This window comes from Macrotis lagotis, chromosome 1, assembly GCF_037893015.1.
Source record: "Macrotis lagotis isolate mMagLag1 chromosome 1, bilby.v1.9.chrom.fasta, whole genome shotgun sequence".
Lineage (NCBI taxonomy): Eukaryota > Metazoa > Chordata > Mammalia > Peramelemorphia > Peramelidae > Macrotis > Macrotis lagotis.
In genome coordinates, this window is record NC_133658.1 from 144,573,361 (window position 1) to 144,594,737 (window position 21,377).

The 21,377-nt window shown below is 42.7% G+C and overlaps 1 protein-coding gene and 1 long non-coding RNA gene across 5 annotated transcripts in view; one reads left to right on the plus strand and one right to left on the minus strand.

Moving 5' to 3' along the window:
- KAT6A (lysine acetyltransferase 6A) overlaps window positions 1-1,719 on the minus strand; it is a 158,951-nt gene extending 157,232 nt beyond the window's left edge. For 2 of the 3 annotated variants that reach the window (XM_074209018.1, XM_074209016.1), the window contains exon 1: window positions 1,640-1,719. The gene's annotated coding sequence lies outside the window, so the exon portion shown is untranslated. The remainder of the gene's footprint in view (window positions 1-1,639) is intronic. The other variant, XM_074209017.1, reaches the window with a different exon arrangement.
- LOC141504190 (uncharacterized) lies at window positions 1,551-17,678 on the plus strand. 2 transcript variants are annotated; one of them, XR_012473244.1, is made up of 3 exons: window positions 1,551-1,724; window positions 7,279-7,412; window positions 14,821-17,678. It is a non-coding gene; the product is annotated as an uncharacterized LOC141504190 (long non-coding RNA). The 2 variants fall into 2 exon arrangements; XR_012473245.1 differs by lacking the exon at window positions 14,821-17,678 and adding an exon at window positions 9,811-9,927.
- Window positions 17,679-21,377: the final 3,699 nt, after the last annotated feature.

Consider the following 21,377-nt stretch of genomic DNA (forward strand, 5'->3'; position numbering starts at 1 on the left):
TCACTTGTCCAGGATCAAAGAAATGTCAGTGATAAGGCTGGGGAATAACCTCCATGGCCAGTGTAGAGCGCAGAAAAATTTCGTGACTGGGGATTGAGATGTCACAACAATATGACTTCCAAGACTCTCAGGTTGCTGTCCAGACAGGAAGATGCCCTAGTCTAACAGATTAAAAACTCACTACTATTGCCTCTAGTATGTCAAATCCTGTTATTCTTTTCTTGCTAATGATTTTCGGAGACTGTAAAACAATATATTTCAAATCTAAAAATAATGTAATTTAAATACATTTCAACGGCATCCCCTAACAAAAGTTTTACTTAAAAGTTGAGGCTTGAGGTACTAATATCACTTTAGCGTCTCATTAAGTCTTTAGAAACTATACTGTAAACATAAACTGTAAATATAAAATATAGTCTCATTAAGTATTTAGAAACTACACAAACATAAAAAGGGGGTTCTGAGCCATTCTTAATAATAACGTTAAAGTCAATAGGAGGCAAATGATTACCTCCAAAAGACAAGAGTCCTGAGATATATATGGGGGGAAAGCATTCAGTTGTCCTGAATTCCCCAAGGTTTGGGGGTATGGGAGTGGGGGGTAAGGGGGGGTCCGGCGGTCCAGAAAATGTGATTCTGTGCACGTTATGGTTAACATAAAGAAGGTTGACACTGATTTTAAGAAACTGGGACTCGGCCGGCTAATCAAGCCTGCAGGTGAGCGAATGCCTGACAACTTGTGGGCTCCGAGGAGGGTCTCCTCCAGTCCCGGCTGCGGCGGCCGGCTCTCCCCGGCCCTCGGCGCCCCTCCCCGCGCCGCTCTCTGCAGAGGCGCAGGACAACTTCGGCAACTTTGCCGGGCCGGCCCGCGGCTCCCGGGCAGAGCTCCCACCGCCCGGTCCAAACACACGGAGGAGTAAGTTAACAATGAAATCACGTGGAGCGGCGGCTCCGGGGCTCCGGGCTCGGGGCCGGCGGGGCCTCGGCAGGCTCTGACAGCTCGGACAGCCCCCCTCCCTCCGGCCCGGCGCGGCGCTGACAGCGGCCGCGGGCCCGGGCCCGGCCCCGGCCCCGGCCCCGGGACTGACAGCCCGACAGACACCACAACACACGTGCTGCCGCCTCCGCACCACAACACCCGCCGCCCGCCCGCCTGTCACCCGCGCCCCGGCCGGGCCCCGGCCCCGCGCTCCCGCCCGCCGCGGCCAGGGCAGCCCGGGCTCGGGGCGGCCGGCGGCGCGGGATCCCCGGGGTGGCCCGGCCCGGCCTGCGGCTCCGAGGCCTGGCCCGCCCGCCCGCCCGCCCGCTCCCTTCCTGCGGCCGGGCCTGGGGCCGGGACCCGGGCCCGGCCGGCGGGCGGCGGGGCGGAGGGCCCGGGGAGCGCGGGGCCGGGGCCGGGGCCGGGGCCCGGCCCGGCGCGCGGAGGAGCGGCGGGGGAAGCCGGGCGCCGGCCCGGCGCGAGGGGGCGGCCGCGGCGCCCCGGCCCGAGGCCTGGCGCAGAGCAGCGGGAGGCGGCGCAGGCCGCGGCGGGGCCTGCAGCCGCCCGCGGACCCCGAGGGGCGGCCGGGCGGGTCCCGAGGCGGCTCGGCCGCGGCCCGGGCGGCGGGAGGCGGCCCCGGGTGGCTCCGCGGCTACTTACCGAGGCGGCGGAGAGCCTGGATCCCCGGGCCCCGGGCCGGACGGCGGAGATGCCCCAAACTGACACGGCCGCCATCTTGGAGACAGTGAGCTTGGGGCGGGGGGAGGGGAGGCGGGGCGGCGGAACAGCCGCGGGGGGAGGGGGACGGTCGCGAGGGAACGGCGGTCGTGGAGGGGACGGGGCGGGGGGGGCGGGGGCAGAGAGTGGGAAGAGCCGGAAAAGCCTGGGCGGGGGAGGAGGGAGGCGGGGGGGGGGGGGGCGCCCGGGGGGGGGGGGGCCGCGGAGCCGGAAGAGCCGGGAGGGCCGAGGCGCCCGGCGGGGGGAGAGCCGGAGGGCGGGGCGTGGCCAGGGGAAAACAGCCGCCTCGAGGGTCACGTGAGGCCGGTACAAAAGGCCAAAGCCAAAGCGGGAGGAGGACGCGGCCGCGGGGAGCCCGCACGCCGCCGGCGCCCCCCGGGGGCTCGGGGGCCCAGGCCCGGCGCCCGCCGGCTGAGCGCTGCCTTCGCGGGTGGGGAAACTGAGGCGGGGGCGCCGCCCTCGCGTCCCTTTGGCAGGGAAGACACGGATGCCATCATCCCCATTTTACAGATGAGGAAACTGAGGCCCCACTCGAGAGCCTCGCTGCGGGCGATGCCCTCCTGTCCGTCTTGGCCGCCCGTTTGGCAGTCAGGACCCTGAGAAGGGGTTTCCTCGCGCTCTTCCCCCAAAGACTTTATTGGCACTACTTAGCCCCAAATGGGTCTGGGAGTCCAGCACCAACTCCTGTGGGACCCGCTTTAGTATCTATTTCTCTTACCCTCCATTTCCTTAAAAGCAAAGCCTGCAGCATGACCTAATGGAAGATGCACTTGGACTTGGGAGTCTTAAAACTTGGGTTTGCACACCAAATCCTGCAGCTTGCCAAGTGACCTTGGGCAAGTCACTTAGAAATGAGGAAAGCAGGCTTTGAGTTTCCTCTTCTGTAGAGATAAGATGACTGGCTTCGACTGGACTCCTATCAAATAAAATGTCAGTAAAGTGATTTGCAGTCATAAACCGGTCTGTAAAAACCAGATACTAATGTACTGGGAGCTAGAAATTCTAGCACCTGGGGTATCTTCATTTGGGAGAGAGGTAAGCCGTGAAGTAGGCAGGTATGTGTTTGTGTGAGGGTGTGTGTGTGGGGGGGGGGGGGGATAAATGTTCTAAGATACATTAACTCCTATTGAAAAAAGGTAAAGTGTATGAAGAAGCTGAAGAATTGGGAAGCCAGGATCATCTAATGGAGCCCACCATGAGCCAGATATTGTACTTATTACTAACAGAATGCCTTCTGTGGGAGGTGGGAAGAGGGAAGCAAGGATGAGGAGGAAATTGTAAAACTCAAATAAAATCGTTCTTAAAAAAAAAGATATTGTGTTTATTGGATAAGAGGAAGAACGACCTGTAGATCCATAGACAAAAGCAATAAGGATCTGTACAGATTGAAATAAATTTTAAATTTATTTACTGAGTTAGAGGGAGGGTCTGAAAGAGGCAGGAGGGAGGGCAGTGGACAGAGGAAGGGGGAAGAAGAGTGCTAATTCCTCCTCCTGGCCCTAGGTAGCAGAGAGTATGACAGAGGGAGCAAGCCAGCCCTAGAGAGAATGCCAAGAATCTTTAGGAGAAAGCCAAGTTCCAAAGGAAGGAAGATATCTAAGAATCAGTCTAGCATCATTGATTTAGAACTGAAAAAGACCTTCTCTAATCCCCTCACTTTAAAGATGAGGATAGCAAGACCCCCAACAAGTAAAACATGCCAGAGTCACAACAAGTGAGTGGTAGTCAGGATTCCAATTCAGATCCTCTGACTAAAAACAGTGATCTTTCCACCACACCAAAATAGGTCACACTCCCTCCCCATCAGCATTCTACCAAGCTGAACAGTTATTCCCTGGATACTACATTCCATTTCTGCTCTTTTGCAAAGACTATCTTTCCTCCATATTTAAAAAGTACTCCATACTTACTATAACTCAGTCTATCAATCCCTCAATTCCTTCAAAAATCAATTCGTGTTACTACCTAAAGAAAGTTTTCCTGACACTGCAAATGCTAGAGCCCTCAGTCTCCTTTGCTGGATCCTTCTGGAGATGACCCCCCACACACAACTGTAGGTGTCCCTCTGGGTTCTGTCCTAATCCTTTTTCTCTTTTCCCCTCTACTATTACAATTAGTGATCTCTATGCTGAAGATTCTCAGATGTTCAGCCCTACCCCAAGCCTTCTGCTTACTTTCAGTCTCACTTCTCCAACTGCTTTTCAGTTACCTCATGTCTAGTAGACATCTTAAACCCAAAATGTTTAAAAGAGAACTCTTTCCCCCTAGAATGTGCTGTAGAGGGCTACACCATCTTCTCAGTTCCTCAGACTCCCAACCTAGGTATTATCTATGAAGCTGGGGAAAAATGGGAAGAGGAGCACCTCAACATCTTACATATTGAAACCTCCACTCATTTATCTGCTGCTCCTTTCTCCATAACCTCCTCTGTGTTTCTATAGATATCTAACTGTGCACCCTGATAATGTGAGATGATTTTTTTCCCTAACTTTCCTTTCCTTCAACAGTAGTCTATTTCTCATGCTCTCTCTCTGTATTCTTCTTATAAGATTATTATTCTTCTCATCAGGTTATAATAGGATCACTTTCAGACCTTGTCTAATTATACTCCCACTGTGGCCCTGTTGATTACAGAATTCTGAAAGAATATATCTATCATCTCTCCTTATGAGAATATAGCAATTTACCTTTTTTAGTGCCTTATGATTCCTTGATCATATTTACCTTTTCATGTTTCTCTTGACTCCTTTAAGTCACTATATTGTTCTGGTCATCAGAACTAGACTCTATCAGGTGTTCTTGGAAGTCCTCTATTTCATTAATGACTCACTTTTCTCCTTGTAAAAGTATACTCAATTTTGCTTGATAAGTTATTCTTGGCTATAAGCCTATATGAGTTTCCTTCTGGAATATTATATGTTCTCCTCTGCTATATGGTGGTAAATGCTAAATCATGTATAATCTTAACTGTAGTTCCTCAGTACTTGAATTGTTTCTTTCTGTCTGCTTACAGTATTTTTTTTCTTTGACCTGGAAGCCCTGGATTCTGATGTCATGTTCCTGGTAGTTTTCATTTTGGAGTTTCAGAAAATGTGGATTCTTTCTATTTCCACTAAGAGATATGGGCCATTTTCTTTTGTAATTTTTTGAACTGTAGTGACTAGGCTCTTTTCTTTTGATGATGGTGTTCAGGTAGTGTAATATTATTAATTTTTTTTCTCCTTGATCTATTTTCCAGGTCAATTGTTTTTGCTCTGAGATAACTTACATTTTCTTTTTTTCAGTCTTTTGAATTTGTTTTAGTATTTCTTGTTGCCTCATGGAGTCCTTGATTTCTATTTGATCCATTCTAATTTTCAGGGATTTTTTTTTCTTTAAGTAAAATTTTAAATCTCTTGAGCCAAGCTGTTTATTATTTTAAATTCAACCTGTCTATTACTGTGCTAATTATTTCTCTTCTCAAGCTCCCCTCCCTTCCTGACTTTCCTGTAACCATCACAGGCATTACCACACAACTTAGGTGTCATCCTCAACTCTTCACTTTCTCTCACCCCATATATCCAGTCCTTCCCCTAATCTCATTTCTATGTCTGCATCATTTCTTGTATACCTCCCCCTTCTCTCCTCCAACATAGCCTTTGTCCTATGTAGGCTCTCATCACTTCATATCTGAAATATAACAAAAAGCCTTCTGCTTGTCGACCTGCTTCCAGTTTCTCTCCACTCCATTCCATCCTCCACTAAGTGGTCAAAGCTATCTTCCTAAAGCATAGGTTGGACCATATTGCCTCCACCACCTCAAGTCAGGAAACCATGGTGGTTCCTGATTCCCTCCAAGTTGAAATAGAAATCCTCTATTTATCTTTTAAACTCCTTCAAACCTGGGCCAGTCTTCTGACACTCCTCTACATTAACACTGGCCTCTTGCTCTTCGGGGCCCATATCATTCCATCTCCCTGTCCATGTCATTTTGCTAGCTATTTCTCCTCACCACTCTCCACCCTACCCCCCACCCCATGTCTAGAATGCTCTCCCTCCTCACCTCTGTTTCCTGTCCTCCCTGGCTTCCTTCAAGATTTGGCTCAATCCCACTTTCTCCAAGAAGCCAACCCCCCCCCCCCGCCCCACCATATCCCCACCCCACCATATCCCCACCCCCATTCCTACTACCAGTACCTTCCAGTTGAAATAATTTCCAAATGACCCCATATTTTAATTCAAGTATAACAAGTATTTATTAAGTACCCACTACACTGAATTAAGTGCTAGGAATACAAAGAAAGGCAAAAACAGTCCCTGCCTTCAAGGAGCTCACAATCTAATGGGAAGGCATCATTTAAGCAACTGTGTACAAACAAGGTAAATCATGAATAAATTGGACAATATTAGAAGGAAGGTATTAGCAGTGCGGGGATGCAGAAGTTTAGAGGGACCAGAGCTTAGGAGTTTAGGAAGCCCAGAGCAATAGATTATATATTAATTAGTAGTCTAAAAGGTGATGCTTTTGTTCTAAAGTCCAAAAATTATGGAAGTTCTTTCCAGGACTTGGCGACAAGGGTATGTATTTGGACTAAATTAATTGCAGTAGTAAATATCATCATAACCAACCAACTTTGCAATCATGAATTCAGAGAATTTCTAAATAGGATAAGACCTTGGGAATCACCTAAATCCAAATCCTGTCTAGAACATGAATCTGATCTACAACATCCAAAACAAGTAGGTAGCCTAGCCTTCTATTCAAAAGCTTACAGTGGCACAATTATTTGCTGTGCTATTCTTTCCTCCCTTCCCCCCAAACCCAGCCATTTTTGTTAAGAACTTTTTCCTTATGATGAGAGATAAATAAGATAATAGATATAGCCTAGATTTAGAGTTAAAAAATCTGAATTTTCATATATAGCCTCCTGGGATCTTTGGCAAGTCATTTACTTTCTTAGAGCCTCAATTTCTTCATCTATGAAATGGGGAATAATACTATACCTATCTTACGGGTTGCTGTCAGGACATTGCTTGGAAAATCTTAAAATGATATAAAAATATAGCTTTTTTAGGTTATTAGCAAGCTAGGAATAATGTTGAACAAAAACCTGTCTGTAACATCCATCCTTTAGTCTTATTTTTGCCTGCCAGGGTAAAGCAGAACCAATCAGTGTGAGCACTATGACTGTGAGACAGTCAAGACAAGGCATCTGTGAACCCCAAACAAGATTGGAAGATTACCCCTGTGTAGGTTTTGGGCTTTCAACATAATTTGTGTCTTGACTATTCCCCAAAGGTTTTGAGCCTTCAGTATAACACAAATGAGTTGACTTACCACAAAATAGTTACCTATGTACCATGGAGAGCAGGATTTCTTGACATTAAAAAAATGTGCATTTATTAAGAGTAATATTAAAGAATATTCTTCATTGTGCCCTCTCAACCACCTAGCATTGTGTCCTAGGCAACTGCTTTGCTATGGGTTATAGCCAGAGCTTGAAAAAAAATTATGATGAATTTTTATTGCATTTTAACTATATTACTTGTAATAAAATTTGTCTTGTATGATTTCTTTCTAGAGTCACCAACTAAATTAAACATGTGAGTAGATAAAAGTAGCTGACACCTGTTTGTCACCAGTGGGGCATAGAATATTATAGAGGAAGGATTAAAAGAAAAATTTACTTTGTCTGGTCCTGCAACTGCAACCCAGGTAATAACTTCTGTCTTGGTGGGCTACTGTGGCTCTTTTATTCAAAGAACTGCTGCTATAGAGATTTTAAAGGCCAAAACAGTGGAAGATTTGTAAACAATTGATTCTTAGTTGTATTGACAGCAGTATGAAATACACATCCATATGAATAGCAGCATAAGATAGAACTGGTTTACTAATTCAGAATCAACTGAACTACCAGGCTTCCTGACACTTTCTTTTTCTTACCATCCTCTCTCCTTTTCACTCTACAATTTCTTTTTACCTATATCCAGGCAATTTAAACTCCTACCACCACCTTGGCTACCATCTTTCTTCTGCTGTCAATGGGAGCAGAAACCAATACCCTAAAACCAAGAGCCTTAGGAATGTTAGTGCTCCCCCAGACCTATTTCTATAGCCATACGTGAGGGGAGAAATCATTCTGGAGACTGGAATCCTTCTTCCTTATCATTGCTAATCACAATTACTAACCAATTGCCCCCAATAGGCAGAGGAGCTCTGGGCATGACAGTGCTATGTCCAGCCCAGTCCTTACAGCCATCTTCTGAGCAAACGGCTCCTGTGGAGAAGGGGGTCAGCGGTTTTTGGCAATGTCCAGACAACTGCCACCCCACAGGTCAGCTAGGCAAACCTAGCTGAAACAGCAAGCAAAAAGCAGGAGGCAGCACCTGTCAATAACCTTGGACCACCACCTCCCCCTGACCCAGCGAGGTCAATCCGGGACCCTGAACCCTGGAAATAGTGACATTACATTAAATAATGACAAAATTAAAGAGATATTGTCATCTGCTTTGCTTCTACACCCTAAGAACCATGGAGTCATTTTATGTTACTTGCCCCTGAAACCTTCCACATGTGTTTTCTATCCCTTCAGAAGGTGGAAGGAATTGAAAGGAATAACTAGTTTTCTTTTCTATTTGTATCTCAGCACTCAGCACAAAGGTTTACATATAGTAAACATATAGTTTACATATAGTAAGCACTTATTAAATGCTTTCTTAATCCCTTCATTCATTTTTCCCATTTCTTCTACCTGTCAGTCTTTCTTCCTCACCTCTGACTTTCTTCAATTCTCACTTTCTTCTTTCTTCTTCTTCTCTGGCCCCCAATCCTTTAATATAGAATTTAGAATTGAAAACTATTTTGAAATGTGATTTGTGTTTATTGAATCTAATTTAAGTTTCTCCATTCTTGATTTGAAAGTCAACAAAACTAGTTTGGGGGTGGCTAGGTGGCGTAGTGGTAGTGGATAAAGCACTGGCCTTGGAGTCAGGAGTGCCTGGGTTCAAATCCGGTCTCAGACACTTAATAATTACCTAGCTGTGTGGCCTTGGGTAAGCCACTTAACCCCATTTGCCTTGCAAAAACCTAAAAAAAAAAACTAGTTTAAATTGTGTTCCAGATTTTTGTCACCATTACATTATTTTTTTCCTGTGAGTTAAAAAGAGAAATGATAGAATAGCTATTCTGGGATACATTTATGGGATTACTATCCTTTTTTCAACTATAGTATATGAAAAAAATTTTAATTGAACATTAAATTGTAAGTCAAAACACTAACCTCATAACATTACAGAGGCAGCATAGGATAATGCCGCAATCCTCAAACTTTTTGATCTCAGAACCTCCTTTTCTATTAAAATCTTTGAAGATTCACACACACATTATTTATAAGGATTATATCTATAAATATTTCCCATTGACAAATTAAATGTCTATGATGATGATGATGATGATGATGATGATGATGATGAAAATAGTTTTGACCTTGCAGACTCCCTGAAAGGATCTAAGGGACCCCTAGTGGTTTCCAGACCAGACTTTGAGAAATACTGGTGTAATAGATAGAGAGCTGATCCTGAAGCCCAGAAGATCTCATTCCAAGTCTTGCCTCTGACATACCTTGGAAAAATCTCAGATCTGAGCCACTCTCTAAACATAGAAAAGAAAAAGCTAACCTGCATTAATAGAGGTTTAAAAAAAGTCACCCACAAATACTTTAGATATCATGATTCAGATCCACATGAATGCCTACTAAATAACATTTGATAACAAATGACAGGACTACTACCTTTAGGGAAAAACTCCCTAGCTGTAGAACTGGCATCCTTTGGCATATTTTGGCAGATAGCATTTCTATATCTCAAGTTATAAAATGGTCATGAATGAATGAGAAAAGCATTCACTTACCATGTGCAAAGCATTGTGTGAAGTGTTGGGAATAAAATAGAAAACCCAGACAGTCCGTGATCCAATGGAACTCATATTCTAATTCTCTTTATAACATCTAAAAAGCACTGTATGTGGCATCAGAAGGCCTCTTTTCAATATTTAATGATTGGATGGGCAAGTCATTCTACCTCAATGACCTTCAGTTTTTCCTCTCTTTAAATAGGTATAGCACTGTGGTCCACTGCCTACATCACAGACTTGTCATGAGGAAATTGCTTTGTTAACTATAAAACACTATAGAAATATGAGCTGTTATTTCTAAGAATTATGTGAAAATGAATGAGAATAATTCTAAAGTACTTTCTGCTTCATGGAAAAATAAAATATAAAGATGTTTCTATTCTGTTTTATAATTTTTTAAATATTTAATATTTATTCTCATTTTGTACAAATAATGTTTTTATACATTAATAAAATATTCTTGTTTAAAAGTAAACAAAATACCCTCTCCCCCAAAAAATATAGACTCACTTGAGCGATAAAGTAAAGGGGAGAGAAAAAATTAAAATTAAAAAAATAATAGTAATAATAGTAGGTATGGGCAGGTGGCACAATGGATGGAGCACCAGCCCTGGAGCCAGGAGCACCCGAGCCCATACACCCAACAATCACCCAGCCGTATGACATGCAAGCCACCCCAGCTCCACTGCCCTGCCAAAACCAAAAAAAAAGGGAAAAAAAGACCCAAAATAAAATAAAATAGTAATAATAGTAGGGGTGGCTGGGTGGCGGACAGAGCATTGGCCCTTGAGCCAGGAGCACCCGGGCCAAATCTGGCCTCAGACACCCAACGATCACCCTGCTATGCGGCCCCAGGCAGGCCACTCAGCCCCATTTGCCCTGCACCCCCCCAAAATGATAATAATAATAAATGTGCTTCAGTCTTTGTTCCAACACCAACAACTCTGTTGCGGGTGGATCACATTCTTTATGATAAGTACACAGCAAAAGTTACTTCCATATTTTTCCACCGTTGCCATTGCTGATCGCAACTCCCTCCTTTCACATTTCTCCACTACCGTGTACGATATTTTCTCTCTCCTTTCACTCTGACTCTGCTGTAGGGTAGCTGAGTGGTGCAGCAGATAGATCCCTGGCCCTGGGGCCAAGAGGCCCTGAGCCCCCGGTTACTACCCCCCCATCCACCTGGCCCTATGGTCCCAGACAGGCCATCCAATCCTGGCCCTTTGCAAGAAGTAAAAAAGGAAATGTGTTATATCTGACCTCTCTCCTGCCATGGTACATCCTCTCCTCCATCACTCACATCCCCGCTTCCCCCTGTCCCTCCCTTTCCTTCTTACTCCAGATGCCTACACCCAATTGAGTATATATGCTGTTTCCTCTCCTAGCTGCCTCTGATGAGAGCGAAGATTCCCTCATTCCCCCTTGCCTTCCCCCCTTCCATATCATTGCAATAGCTCATTGTAATAAAGAAAAATCTTATTATATGAAATATCTTGGCCTATTCCCCCTCTCCTTTTTCTTTCTCCCATTACATTTCCCTTTTTTCTATTGACTTCATTTTTACACCATATTTTATCTTCAAATTCAGCTTTCTCCTGTGCTTCATCTATAAAAGCTTCTTCTACCTGCACTGTTAACTGAGAAGGTTCATATGAGTATTATCAGTGTCATTTTTCTATACAGGAATACATGCAGTTCATCATCATTAAGTCCCTCATATTTTCCCCTTCTCCTCCAATCTCTATGCTTCACCTGAGTCCTGTATTTGAAGATCAAACCTTCTGTTCAGCTCTGGCCATTCCAACAGGAACATTTGAAATTCCCCTGGTTCATTGAAAGTCCATCTTTTTCCCTGGAAGACGACATTCAGCCTTGCTGGGTAGTTGATTCTCAGTTGCATTCTAAGCTCTTTTGCCTTCCGGTATATTATATTCCAAGCCCTATGAGCTTCCAGTGTAGTTGCTGCTAAGTCCTGTGAGATCCTGACTGCAGCTCCATGATATTTGAATTGTGTCCTTCTGGCTGCTTGTAATATTTTCTCTTTGACTTGGGAGTTCTGGAACTTGGCTATAATATTGCTAAGGGTTGGTTTTGGGGGATCTCTTTCTCTGGGGGATCAATGGATTTTCTCCATTTCTCTTTTGCCCTCTGCTTCTAGGATATTAGGGCAGTTTTTCTGTAGTAATTCTTTGAAAATGATGTCAAGGCTCTTTTCCTGATCATGACTTTCAGGTATTCCAATAATTTTTAAATTATCTTTCCTAAGTCTGTTTTCCATATCAGTTGTTTTTTTCAATGAGATGTTTCACATTTTCTTCTAATTTTTCATTTTTTTGGTTTTGAAGTATTGAGTCCTGATTTATCCTAAATTCATCCATCTCCCTGAGTTCTATTCTTTGTCTGAAAGACTTGTTTTCCTCAGAGAGTTTTCTTATCTCTTTTTTCCATCTGGTCAATTTTGCTTTTTAAAGCATTCTTGTCCTCAATAACTTTTTTGAACGGTTTTATCCATTTGACCCAAGCTGGTTTTTAGCATGCTATTTTCTTCAGCATTTTTTTGGATTTCCTTGACTAAGCTGCAGACTTCATTTTCATGTTTTTCCTGCATCTCTCTCATTTCCTTTCCAAGTTTTTCTTCTAACTCCCTCATTTGATTTTCAAAGTCTTTTTTGAGCTCTGTCATAGCCTGAGCTCAATTTCTGTTTTTCTTGGAGTCTTTAGATGCAGGAACTTGTGCTTCATCATCTTCAGACTCAGTATTTTGATCCTTCTTGGGATCATAGATAATGTATTTCTCAATGGTGTTCCTCTTTTTTCTCTGCTTGCTCATTTTTTCCCAGCCTTAGCCTGTTTTGGGGGTGCTTCCTGAGCTTTTGGGACACTCCCACAAGGGTCTCAGTGTGTGAGGCTCTGTCCTCCCTCCTGGTCTGTGAATGACCATATGTGCCCCCTTCTGTCACAGGGCTGAGGTGGGAGGGCCCTGCTGTTCTATGGGGGGGCCTAGACTGGGATCAGGATCTGAATGTGATCAGAGCCCCAGAGTCTTGTTCCAGGGGTAGAGCTTTGCAGTCTCTCTTCACTCCCCTCCCTGAGTTCAATGGGCTCATGCCCTGGGGGCTCCTGCTTACCTGTGCTGCCTACTTCTGTTTCCTGGATCTGGACTTCAAGACCAAGTTGCCTGCTGTGTAGCCTGAGGGCTGGGCTTCACATGCTCTCTCTGGCAGAGGTTCCCCACTGTTCCCCCAATTTGTGCCCGGTGCTCCCCGTGGCATAGGTCAGGAAATTTCCCCACTGCTGTGAGCCACGGCTCCCAGTGCCCTGGGACTACCTCCAGGAGGCTGAAGTTCTTTTGCTCTGGTGGGCTACACCTCTGGTGGGCCACCCCTCTGGTGGGCCATCCCTCCAACCCCGGGGAGCAGAGCCTTTCTGCTCCTTTCCAGGTTACCTTGAGTAGAAGAACTGCCTCACTGGGTCCCTCTGTGGATTCTGTCTCTCTAAAATTTAGTTAGAGTCCTTAGTTTCTAAGATTTATGAGAGAGCTCCTAAGACACGATCTGCTCTTGTTGCCATATTGGCTCCGCCCCTCTGTTTTATAAATTAAGCTGAATATTATATGCTAGAGAATATAGTAAAATTTCTTGATTCTTATCTTAGAAATTGATAGATATATGTATTTTGTGTGGATTCTAATTCCAGACTAGAATTGTTTTACCACTTACCATTTGACCATGGACAAATTCCTTCCCTTCCCTGGACCTCAGTTTCCTAATCTGTAAAATGAGGTTGAACCAATTGATCTCTAAGGTCCTAAGCAGCACTAATATTTTGTTTTTCCTTGGAGCCCATGCCTTTCCTCTACCAACCTGTCCAGTTCTTCCCATTCTATGTAACTCTTGCTATGTGTTCCCTTAAAGCCTTCATAGAAGATGAAGCTTACTAGAGTGGCTCTTCAAGTCCTTAGCTACATCTTCATCCTTCTCTCTTAGCAGAAAACCTGGAATGCTATTAACTCAAAAGATTTAAGCCCTCATTGTGAGTGCCTTCATATTTCCCATTCTTCAACTTAAAACCCCTTTGCAGATTAAAACAACAGGAAAAATATCAATTCCTCATGAGTAGGCAGAGCCAATATAATAAAAATGACAATTTTGCCTGAACTAATTTATTTATTCAGTGCCATACCAATCAATCTGCCAAAAATTTGAAAGAGCTAGAAAAATAATAAAATTCATCTGGAAGTATAAAAAGTCAATATCTAGGGGATTAATGAAGAAAAACACAAAGGGTATAGCAATACCAGATCTCAAACTCTATTACAAAGCTGTAATCACAAAATTATCTATTATTGGCTAAGAAATAAAGTGGTAGATCAGTAGAATAGACTAAGCACATAAGATACAGCAATCAATGACCATAGTAGTCTGGTATTTAATAAACCCAAAGAACCTAGCTTCTGGGATAAGAACTCAAACTTCTGAGAAAACTGGAAAAATAATCTGACAAAAGGTATGTATAGACCAACATCTCACACTGTTTATAAAGATAAAATCAAAAAAGACATAAAGTTAAATCATCTAGTTCTGAAAAGTGTGTCACAATCAGGGTACTTTGTATGGTATGACCCCTGTGCCTCCACCAGAAGACAGGGAGTGATAGTAGAGGGAGGCCATAGAATTTTTGCATAATGATATTTAGAAGAGAGGAGAGAGACACACACACAAACATAGAAGGGTCAGGGCCAGAAGCAGCTTCAAGGATCATTACCTCCAATAGCAGAAAAAAAGCCAACTATTGATTTAGGAGAAAACTAGACATAGCAATAGAGGATGCCATTGTGGAGTAGAGCAGACCCAGGGAATCCAGCTAAATGACCTGCCCAGTATCATAGAGGAATGCTAAAAGATACCATGAAAAGAAAAAGGACATCAGGCCCCTGCATTACCAGAGGTATACATTGTTTTCAACATATATGTTGTCTATGTGCCTCATTCTAAGTATATTCTAGTTTTTTGCCTACTCTTCCCACTGATTACACATGAATTTGTGGGAGGTTTGTGAAGGTTATGTTTTGTCCAATAATTACTGTACTTAACTATCTTATTTTAGTAAATGTTTTAATCTGATTTAATCATATATATTTTGATGTAATTAAATGTACTCCCTATTAAAAGTAAATTCATTGTATTAAGGAATACTTTTGTTCTGTAAGAAATCATGAACTGCCTGGACTTCAGAGAAGCATGGAAAAACCTGCCTGAACTGATGCTGAGTGAATGGAACAGAACCAAGAGAACATTGTTCACTTTAAGAACAACATTGTGAGATGGTCAACTATGAAGGATGATGCTCCTCTCAGTAGTTCAGTGATCAATGACAATCCTGAGAGACCTGCTATGGACAATGCCATCCATATCCAAGGGGGTAAAATATGGGGTCTGAATGCAGAGCAAAAGATTATGTTCACTTTTTAAAACTTAAGTTTTTTCTTATCATGGTTTTTCCCCCTTTAGTTATAATTCCTCTTTCACAACAGGACTAATATGAAAATATGTTAAACAGAATTGTACATGTACAGTTTTTATCAGCTTGTTTGCTACCATGTGAAGGGGGGAGGGAAGGGAGGATGGTAGAAAAATGCAGAACTCATAAACTTGAAAATGGATGAATATTAAAAACTATCTTTGCATGTAATTGGAAAAATAAAATTTTTTAAAATTTTCAAAAAGAACTAGGAAAAAACTAAGTAAATTCATTAATGGGATCCCATAGGAGGTCAGACCCACTAATTACCCTTAGTACTTTGACTTGGGCATAGCTATACTTCTGGGAGCCAACCCAAAAACCTGTAAATGCCAAATCAGAAAAGTATTCTAGAGAAGGGATTACTCAAACATTCAACTTTATGCAAATATCCTGAGGGTTTGGACTCTTCCAGAAGAAAACCACACTTCAGGCTGACCTGCTTGCCCATCAAACCCATACTGTCCGTAACTCATTGCAAGAGAGGAATGCAAAATTCCTTGCTCTTCCATTTGTGACTTCAGCTCCTTGTTCCTATCCTTTCCAGAGTGGAAGTCATGTGCTCAGTCCAATGTACTCACCAAGACGAATACTTTGCAAGTAATCTATTTTTCTTAAGGTCAAATTCCCAAACTCTTGAACTTGGTGTTTTGTCATAGGTATTTTCCTTTTCTCTGGCTAAAAGGCTGAATTCCAGCATCATACTACCTTCTCTTTCCAGAAGACCTGATTCTGATGCTCTCAAGCTCAGGACTGCTAAAAAAATGACTCTCAGGAAATCTCATCTCTTGATCATGGAACTCCTCAACTATAGCTGCCCAGGTGTCTGAGAGATTACACCTCTTTTGCTCCAAAGCTAGGATCACTGACTTGAAATTCAAACTTTAGGCTATTCAGTTCAAAATTTGCCTCAGCCTTGAACCTCTCTGGGAATTCTTGATACCCTACCACTAACCTAGCTGCTTATGTCCCTTGGACTGAAAAAAGCCACTTTTAGGTCTCTAGACTCTGATTTGTGTTGAGAAAAAGGAAGAAGTAGCCAAGAATCTGAGGTACAAAAGCTCTTATTTCAGATTATGTAAGTATAGGTAGTTTTCCATGTATCTTTGTCCCCAACCCCGAACACAACTCCTACCTACAAATTCTCAGAAACTCTAGAAAAGGTGGAAAGAGGCCTTGTTATAGTCCAGTGCAAAAGGATTGTCCCTCTCAAAAATGTGTACCTCACAACAATAGAAATCAATTCATCTTAGGTGCAATCTTGGTCACTGAGACAATCAGAAGGTGACAATCTCCTTACCAACCTACTAATGGGCATGTCCATATATTTAACAGGAAGATGCTCTCAAAGTCTCAAAGACTCTGCAAGTTCAAGTTGATCATAGAACTCTTTAGTCAATCCTGCCCCTTGCATATCTCCTCTTGGATCTTCTTCAGATAACCTAAATGCAAAGCATTCCAAACTAAATTTAATTTCTCACCCTATCTAATCTTTCTATTTATGCCCCTAGAATCCCAACTCTTACAGGCTTTCAGGATCAAAATGGTCATCTTTGATGTTTCCCTACTTTCAGAATAAATAGAAACAAACCTCTTCTCTTCACTGACTTTGCCAACAGCCTTCTTAGACTACCATCAAATCTTACCTATACCATGTTACAGATGATATCCCTGTTTCTAGTATCTCCTCATTCCAATCCATCCCCACTCCATAGCTGCCAAAATAATCTTCCATATATAGGTCTGATAATTTTACTCTCCTACTCAAAAAATTTTCAGTGATTTCCTATCATTTAAGATAAAATATAAAACCCTTAGCCTGGCATTTAAAAAATTATTTTATTGAGGCCTTTTTATCTTTATATCACAATCATCTCAACAATTCCATCCACCCATTTCTAGATTGATTGTCTTATAACAAAGAAAAACAATTAAGCATAATTGAATCTAATATATACTATATTCTATTCTGGTAACCCTCTGCTTTCCAGGCTTCAAAGAGGAAAAATGTTTCATTATCTGATTTCCAAGACCTTCAATGGTTTTTCAATTATGCAGAGTTCAACTCCCTTTTAGTGATCTCTTCATTTTTGTGGTTTCAGTAATTCTACATAAGCCTGACACTTAAGACCCTCTGCAAACTGGTTCCATTCTTCCTTTTTAACCTTCTTTCATGGCTATTCTGTTTCACATATGTACTCTTCCAGACCAATTGGACTGATTATTACTTCCAGAATTTGACATGTCTCTTGTCTCCATACATTTCCTCAGGTTATCCCCCATGCCCTCCTCATCCCTGCCTTTCAAAATCCTTTTCCTCCAAAGATTTCTGCATCCGTCTTTTCTCAGGTGTCACTTCCTCTGTGATGATCTCCAATCCTTTCTTGTTCTACCACTAACCTCCCCCATAGCCATATAACTTCAAGTTATTTCTTCTTACTATAATTTTCCTAGGACACTTCATCTGGGTCTTCTCCCCATTGCATCTTAACTTTTGTTATATTTATCAGTGTACATTTTGTTTTCCACTTAATAAAATGTAAGTCTTCTGAGAGGATTGTAATTATTTTACTCTCTATATGCTAGTCTCTGGCACAGTGCCTCACACAGACTAGGTGTACAAAGAAAATGTATCTGGTTACAATTAACATTAATAAAAGTTGACCTATGAAAGTACCCTCTTGGAGATGTGGTGGAGTGTGTTGGAAGAGGTGCTGAATTGGGAGTCGGACAATTGAGTTTAACTCACCCTTGGACCCTTTTTGTATAGATCTGGCCCATTGCTTAACCTCACTAGACTCTAGTTTCCTCTTCTGTAAAATCATAAGACTGAACTAGATGACTTTTGAGCTCCTTTCTAGCTTCAAAATGATAGTGCTGTTTGATGCATTATTAAGCCTTATACCCTCTCACAAGCTGACTTATTTTATACCAAAACCAGGCATCTTTTTACCCCCTAATTTGCAAGTAGAGAGGACAGGCATGAGTTTGGGTCTTAGACAACAGAAGCAATAAGTTCCCAAATTAGCTTCTATGTAATGGAAGTTAGCTATCACAACTTGCCTAGTGTAGCTAGAGTCCTCAGTCTTTTCCCCTTCCTCCCCCCACCACTACACACACACACACACACACACACACACACACACACACACACACACACACACAAACACACATATTTTTCAGCTTAATTGCTAAAAAAATGTATACTTTCACAGGCTTATTGATCTAGAAGGGATCTCAGGGACCCATCAAGTCCAATCCCCTCATTTTATAGAAAATTGAGACCCAAAGGGCTCAAGTGATTTATCTAGGTTGCTTGGGGTTACATAGTAGCAAAGTGGCAGGCAGCTCCTTGGTTCCATGGATAGAACGCTTGGCCTGGTGTAAGGAAGACTGTTCTTCCTGAATTCAAATCCAGCCTCAGACTTACTAGCTTTGTAACCCTGGGCAAATTATTTAGGCTAGTTTGCCTCAATTTCTTCATCTATAAAATGAGCTGAAGAAGGAAATGGCAAACCACTTCAATGTCTTTGCCAAGAAAACCCCAAATGGGGTTACCAAGAGTTGGAAACAATTGAACAAGTGGCAAAATGGGGATCAAACCCAAATCTTCTCACTTCAAATATTTCCCCAACAGAATATAAGTTCCTTGAGGGCAGCAAATATTCTGTTTTTGTCTTTCTTTGCCCAGCCCCTAATAGGCCTTTAATAAATGTTTGTGGAATCAACTGAATTCATTCTTGCTGGTAAAAAATCAAGTCTGTGATCATTTTCCTTACAATTCCTTCCAAGTTTTGAGGAATAAAATTATGATGAAGACTAGCCAAGACTTTGGAAGCTGCTATGCTTTTGGCAGAAAGAAAGCTCCTGCACCATCTAGGGTATCCCCAAAGTCTAAGTGCAGTGTTGAGTTATTAAAGCTAAGTTCCTAAGTTTTTAGCATTAATAGCTTAACACTGTACTTAGTCTTTTTTTTTTTTGCAAGGCAAACAGGGTTAAGTGGCTTGCCAAAGGCCACACAGCTAGGTAATTATTAAGTGTCTGAGACCAGATTTGAACCCAGGTATTCCTGACTCCAGGGCCGGTGCTTTATCCACTACCCCACCTAGCCGCCCCCTGTACTTAGTCTTTTGAGACAATCTGCCTAACAGATCACATTTATATATACAGCATTTGCAGGCTAGGAAAGGACTTTCCTTATAAACAACCCTGAAGTAAATATGATAAGTATTTCTTTCCTCATGTTTCACATTAGGAAATTAGGAGAGGTTCCTACTATCTCTGCTTCTCTGTTTTTAACTGCTCTCAAGGTTTCTGTGTGTGTGTGTGTGTGTGTGTGTGTGTAAGTGCTGAGTAGGAGAGATACGCCCAAGGATAAGTGCAGCCCAGCAGTTAGCCAGGCAACCCTAGACTGAAGCCACAGGGGGCTATCTATCCACCTGTCTTCTACCTGCCTACCTGTTTGGCCCTGGTTTCATTGCTCTGGGGCTGTCTGACTTCTCAGTAGGAGGACTCAACTCCCCAGTGCTCTAATTTCCACCCCAGATTCCTGAAGAATAATTTTCTTTTTGGGTTTAATCTAAAGGGTCTTCCCAGCATGGAGGAGAGAGGCAGTTAAAAAGAAAAAAAGTAACCAAGATATATACCATAGGAATCAAGTATGAAACAGGTAATTTTAATCCAGCATAGAAAGGGAATAGTACATGATGAAGAATCATAGAATCCTGCCATTTGAGAGGTAGGAGGGTTGCTCATTGGCTATTTGCATTTTGCCCCCATCGAATGCTACCTGATCAACACCAGGAGGGCTCTTTTCAGCCAGGTGGTTTCTCTCTCTGAAGTCAACTCTCCCTCTTGGCTGTTCTGCCATGGTCTCTGTTGCTGTCATCACTGGGCAGCTAATGCCTAAGAAGAGGGAAGATGTCAACTGCCTTCTGAGATACCACAAGACCCACTACCAGAAGGAATGAAGACATAAACAGAAGGGAACTCCACCCTAGGCATAGATTTTCCCAAGAGGGCATGTGGTTATGGCTGGCCTGGTTGTGGGGAGAGGGAGATGGGGCAAGCTACTACCCCCTGCCTGCTGACCCTCCAGGGCTTAGCAAGTCAATATAGCTCTTGGCCAGAAGGAAGGGGAGGCTGGAGAGGCAAGGATTTTCCCTTTTGTATATCCAAGAAATTTTAGCTCAGGTCGCACAGTCAGTGAGATCTGAGTTCAAGTTCTAGCTCTGACCCATACTGGCTGTGTGATCTTGCACAAATTGCTTCTTCTCTCAAGCTCCTTAAGACTATAAATTGTGGAATAATTGCTGATTTGGATTAGGAAGTTCCTTACATGCTGGGACTGTCTTCCAACTATGAAATAACAGGTCTAGACATAAAACAAAAAAAAAAAAGTCTGGAAACCCAGAGGCTCCTATAAATGCAGAGCAATGAATATCGTCTTTCTCTGACTAGAGTGGTAATTAAAATTTAAATTATATATATATATATATATATGTATATACATATATATATTAAAGAATGCCACAGGATTGATTGATTAGACCTTGCTAATCTAAGTTGGTGTATTCTATCAGACAATAAGCCCTTTAGGGTTGGGAGGAGGGCAAATGATAAGTATCATCTTACCCGTGCAGCAAGGGATCTGTCTGTGCCCACCTTAGTCAAACTCTGACTCTTGCTTGGATCACTACTTCCTCCACCAATCCTGCTGAAGATAATTTAGGATCCTGAACTCTAATGCCTTAGGAAAAGCAATGTGCTGCTTCCAGTCCAGGACCTATAGCCAGCATTAAGGGGAAAAGGGTATTGGGTTCTTGGCCTATACCACAAAAGGACTTCAACTGCCAATAATGAGTGTGTACACCACCATCACTGCAGACCACCAGTCCTGCTTCTAGCTCAGCTCCCGAAACTATCATTGGAAGAAGCTACCCCTGTAGATCAAGTAACAATTTCTATGGATAATCCAGTCCCTGCCTCTCAGTAATCAAAGTCCTGAGCACTGCCAAATAGTTCAATCCAAAACAAATATTTTGATTTTTTGAATAGACATAATATTAAGAATATTTATCATCTACTTTGCAACTGCATTCTAAAAGACCATGGAATTTTTTCCATTACACTTGCAGTTGAAACTTCTTCTATGTATTGTTTCTCCCTTTTAGAAAATGGGAGTTCTATTCTACACTTTTACAACATTGTGAGTTGATCAACTTTGAAGGATGAAGCTCCTCTTAG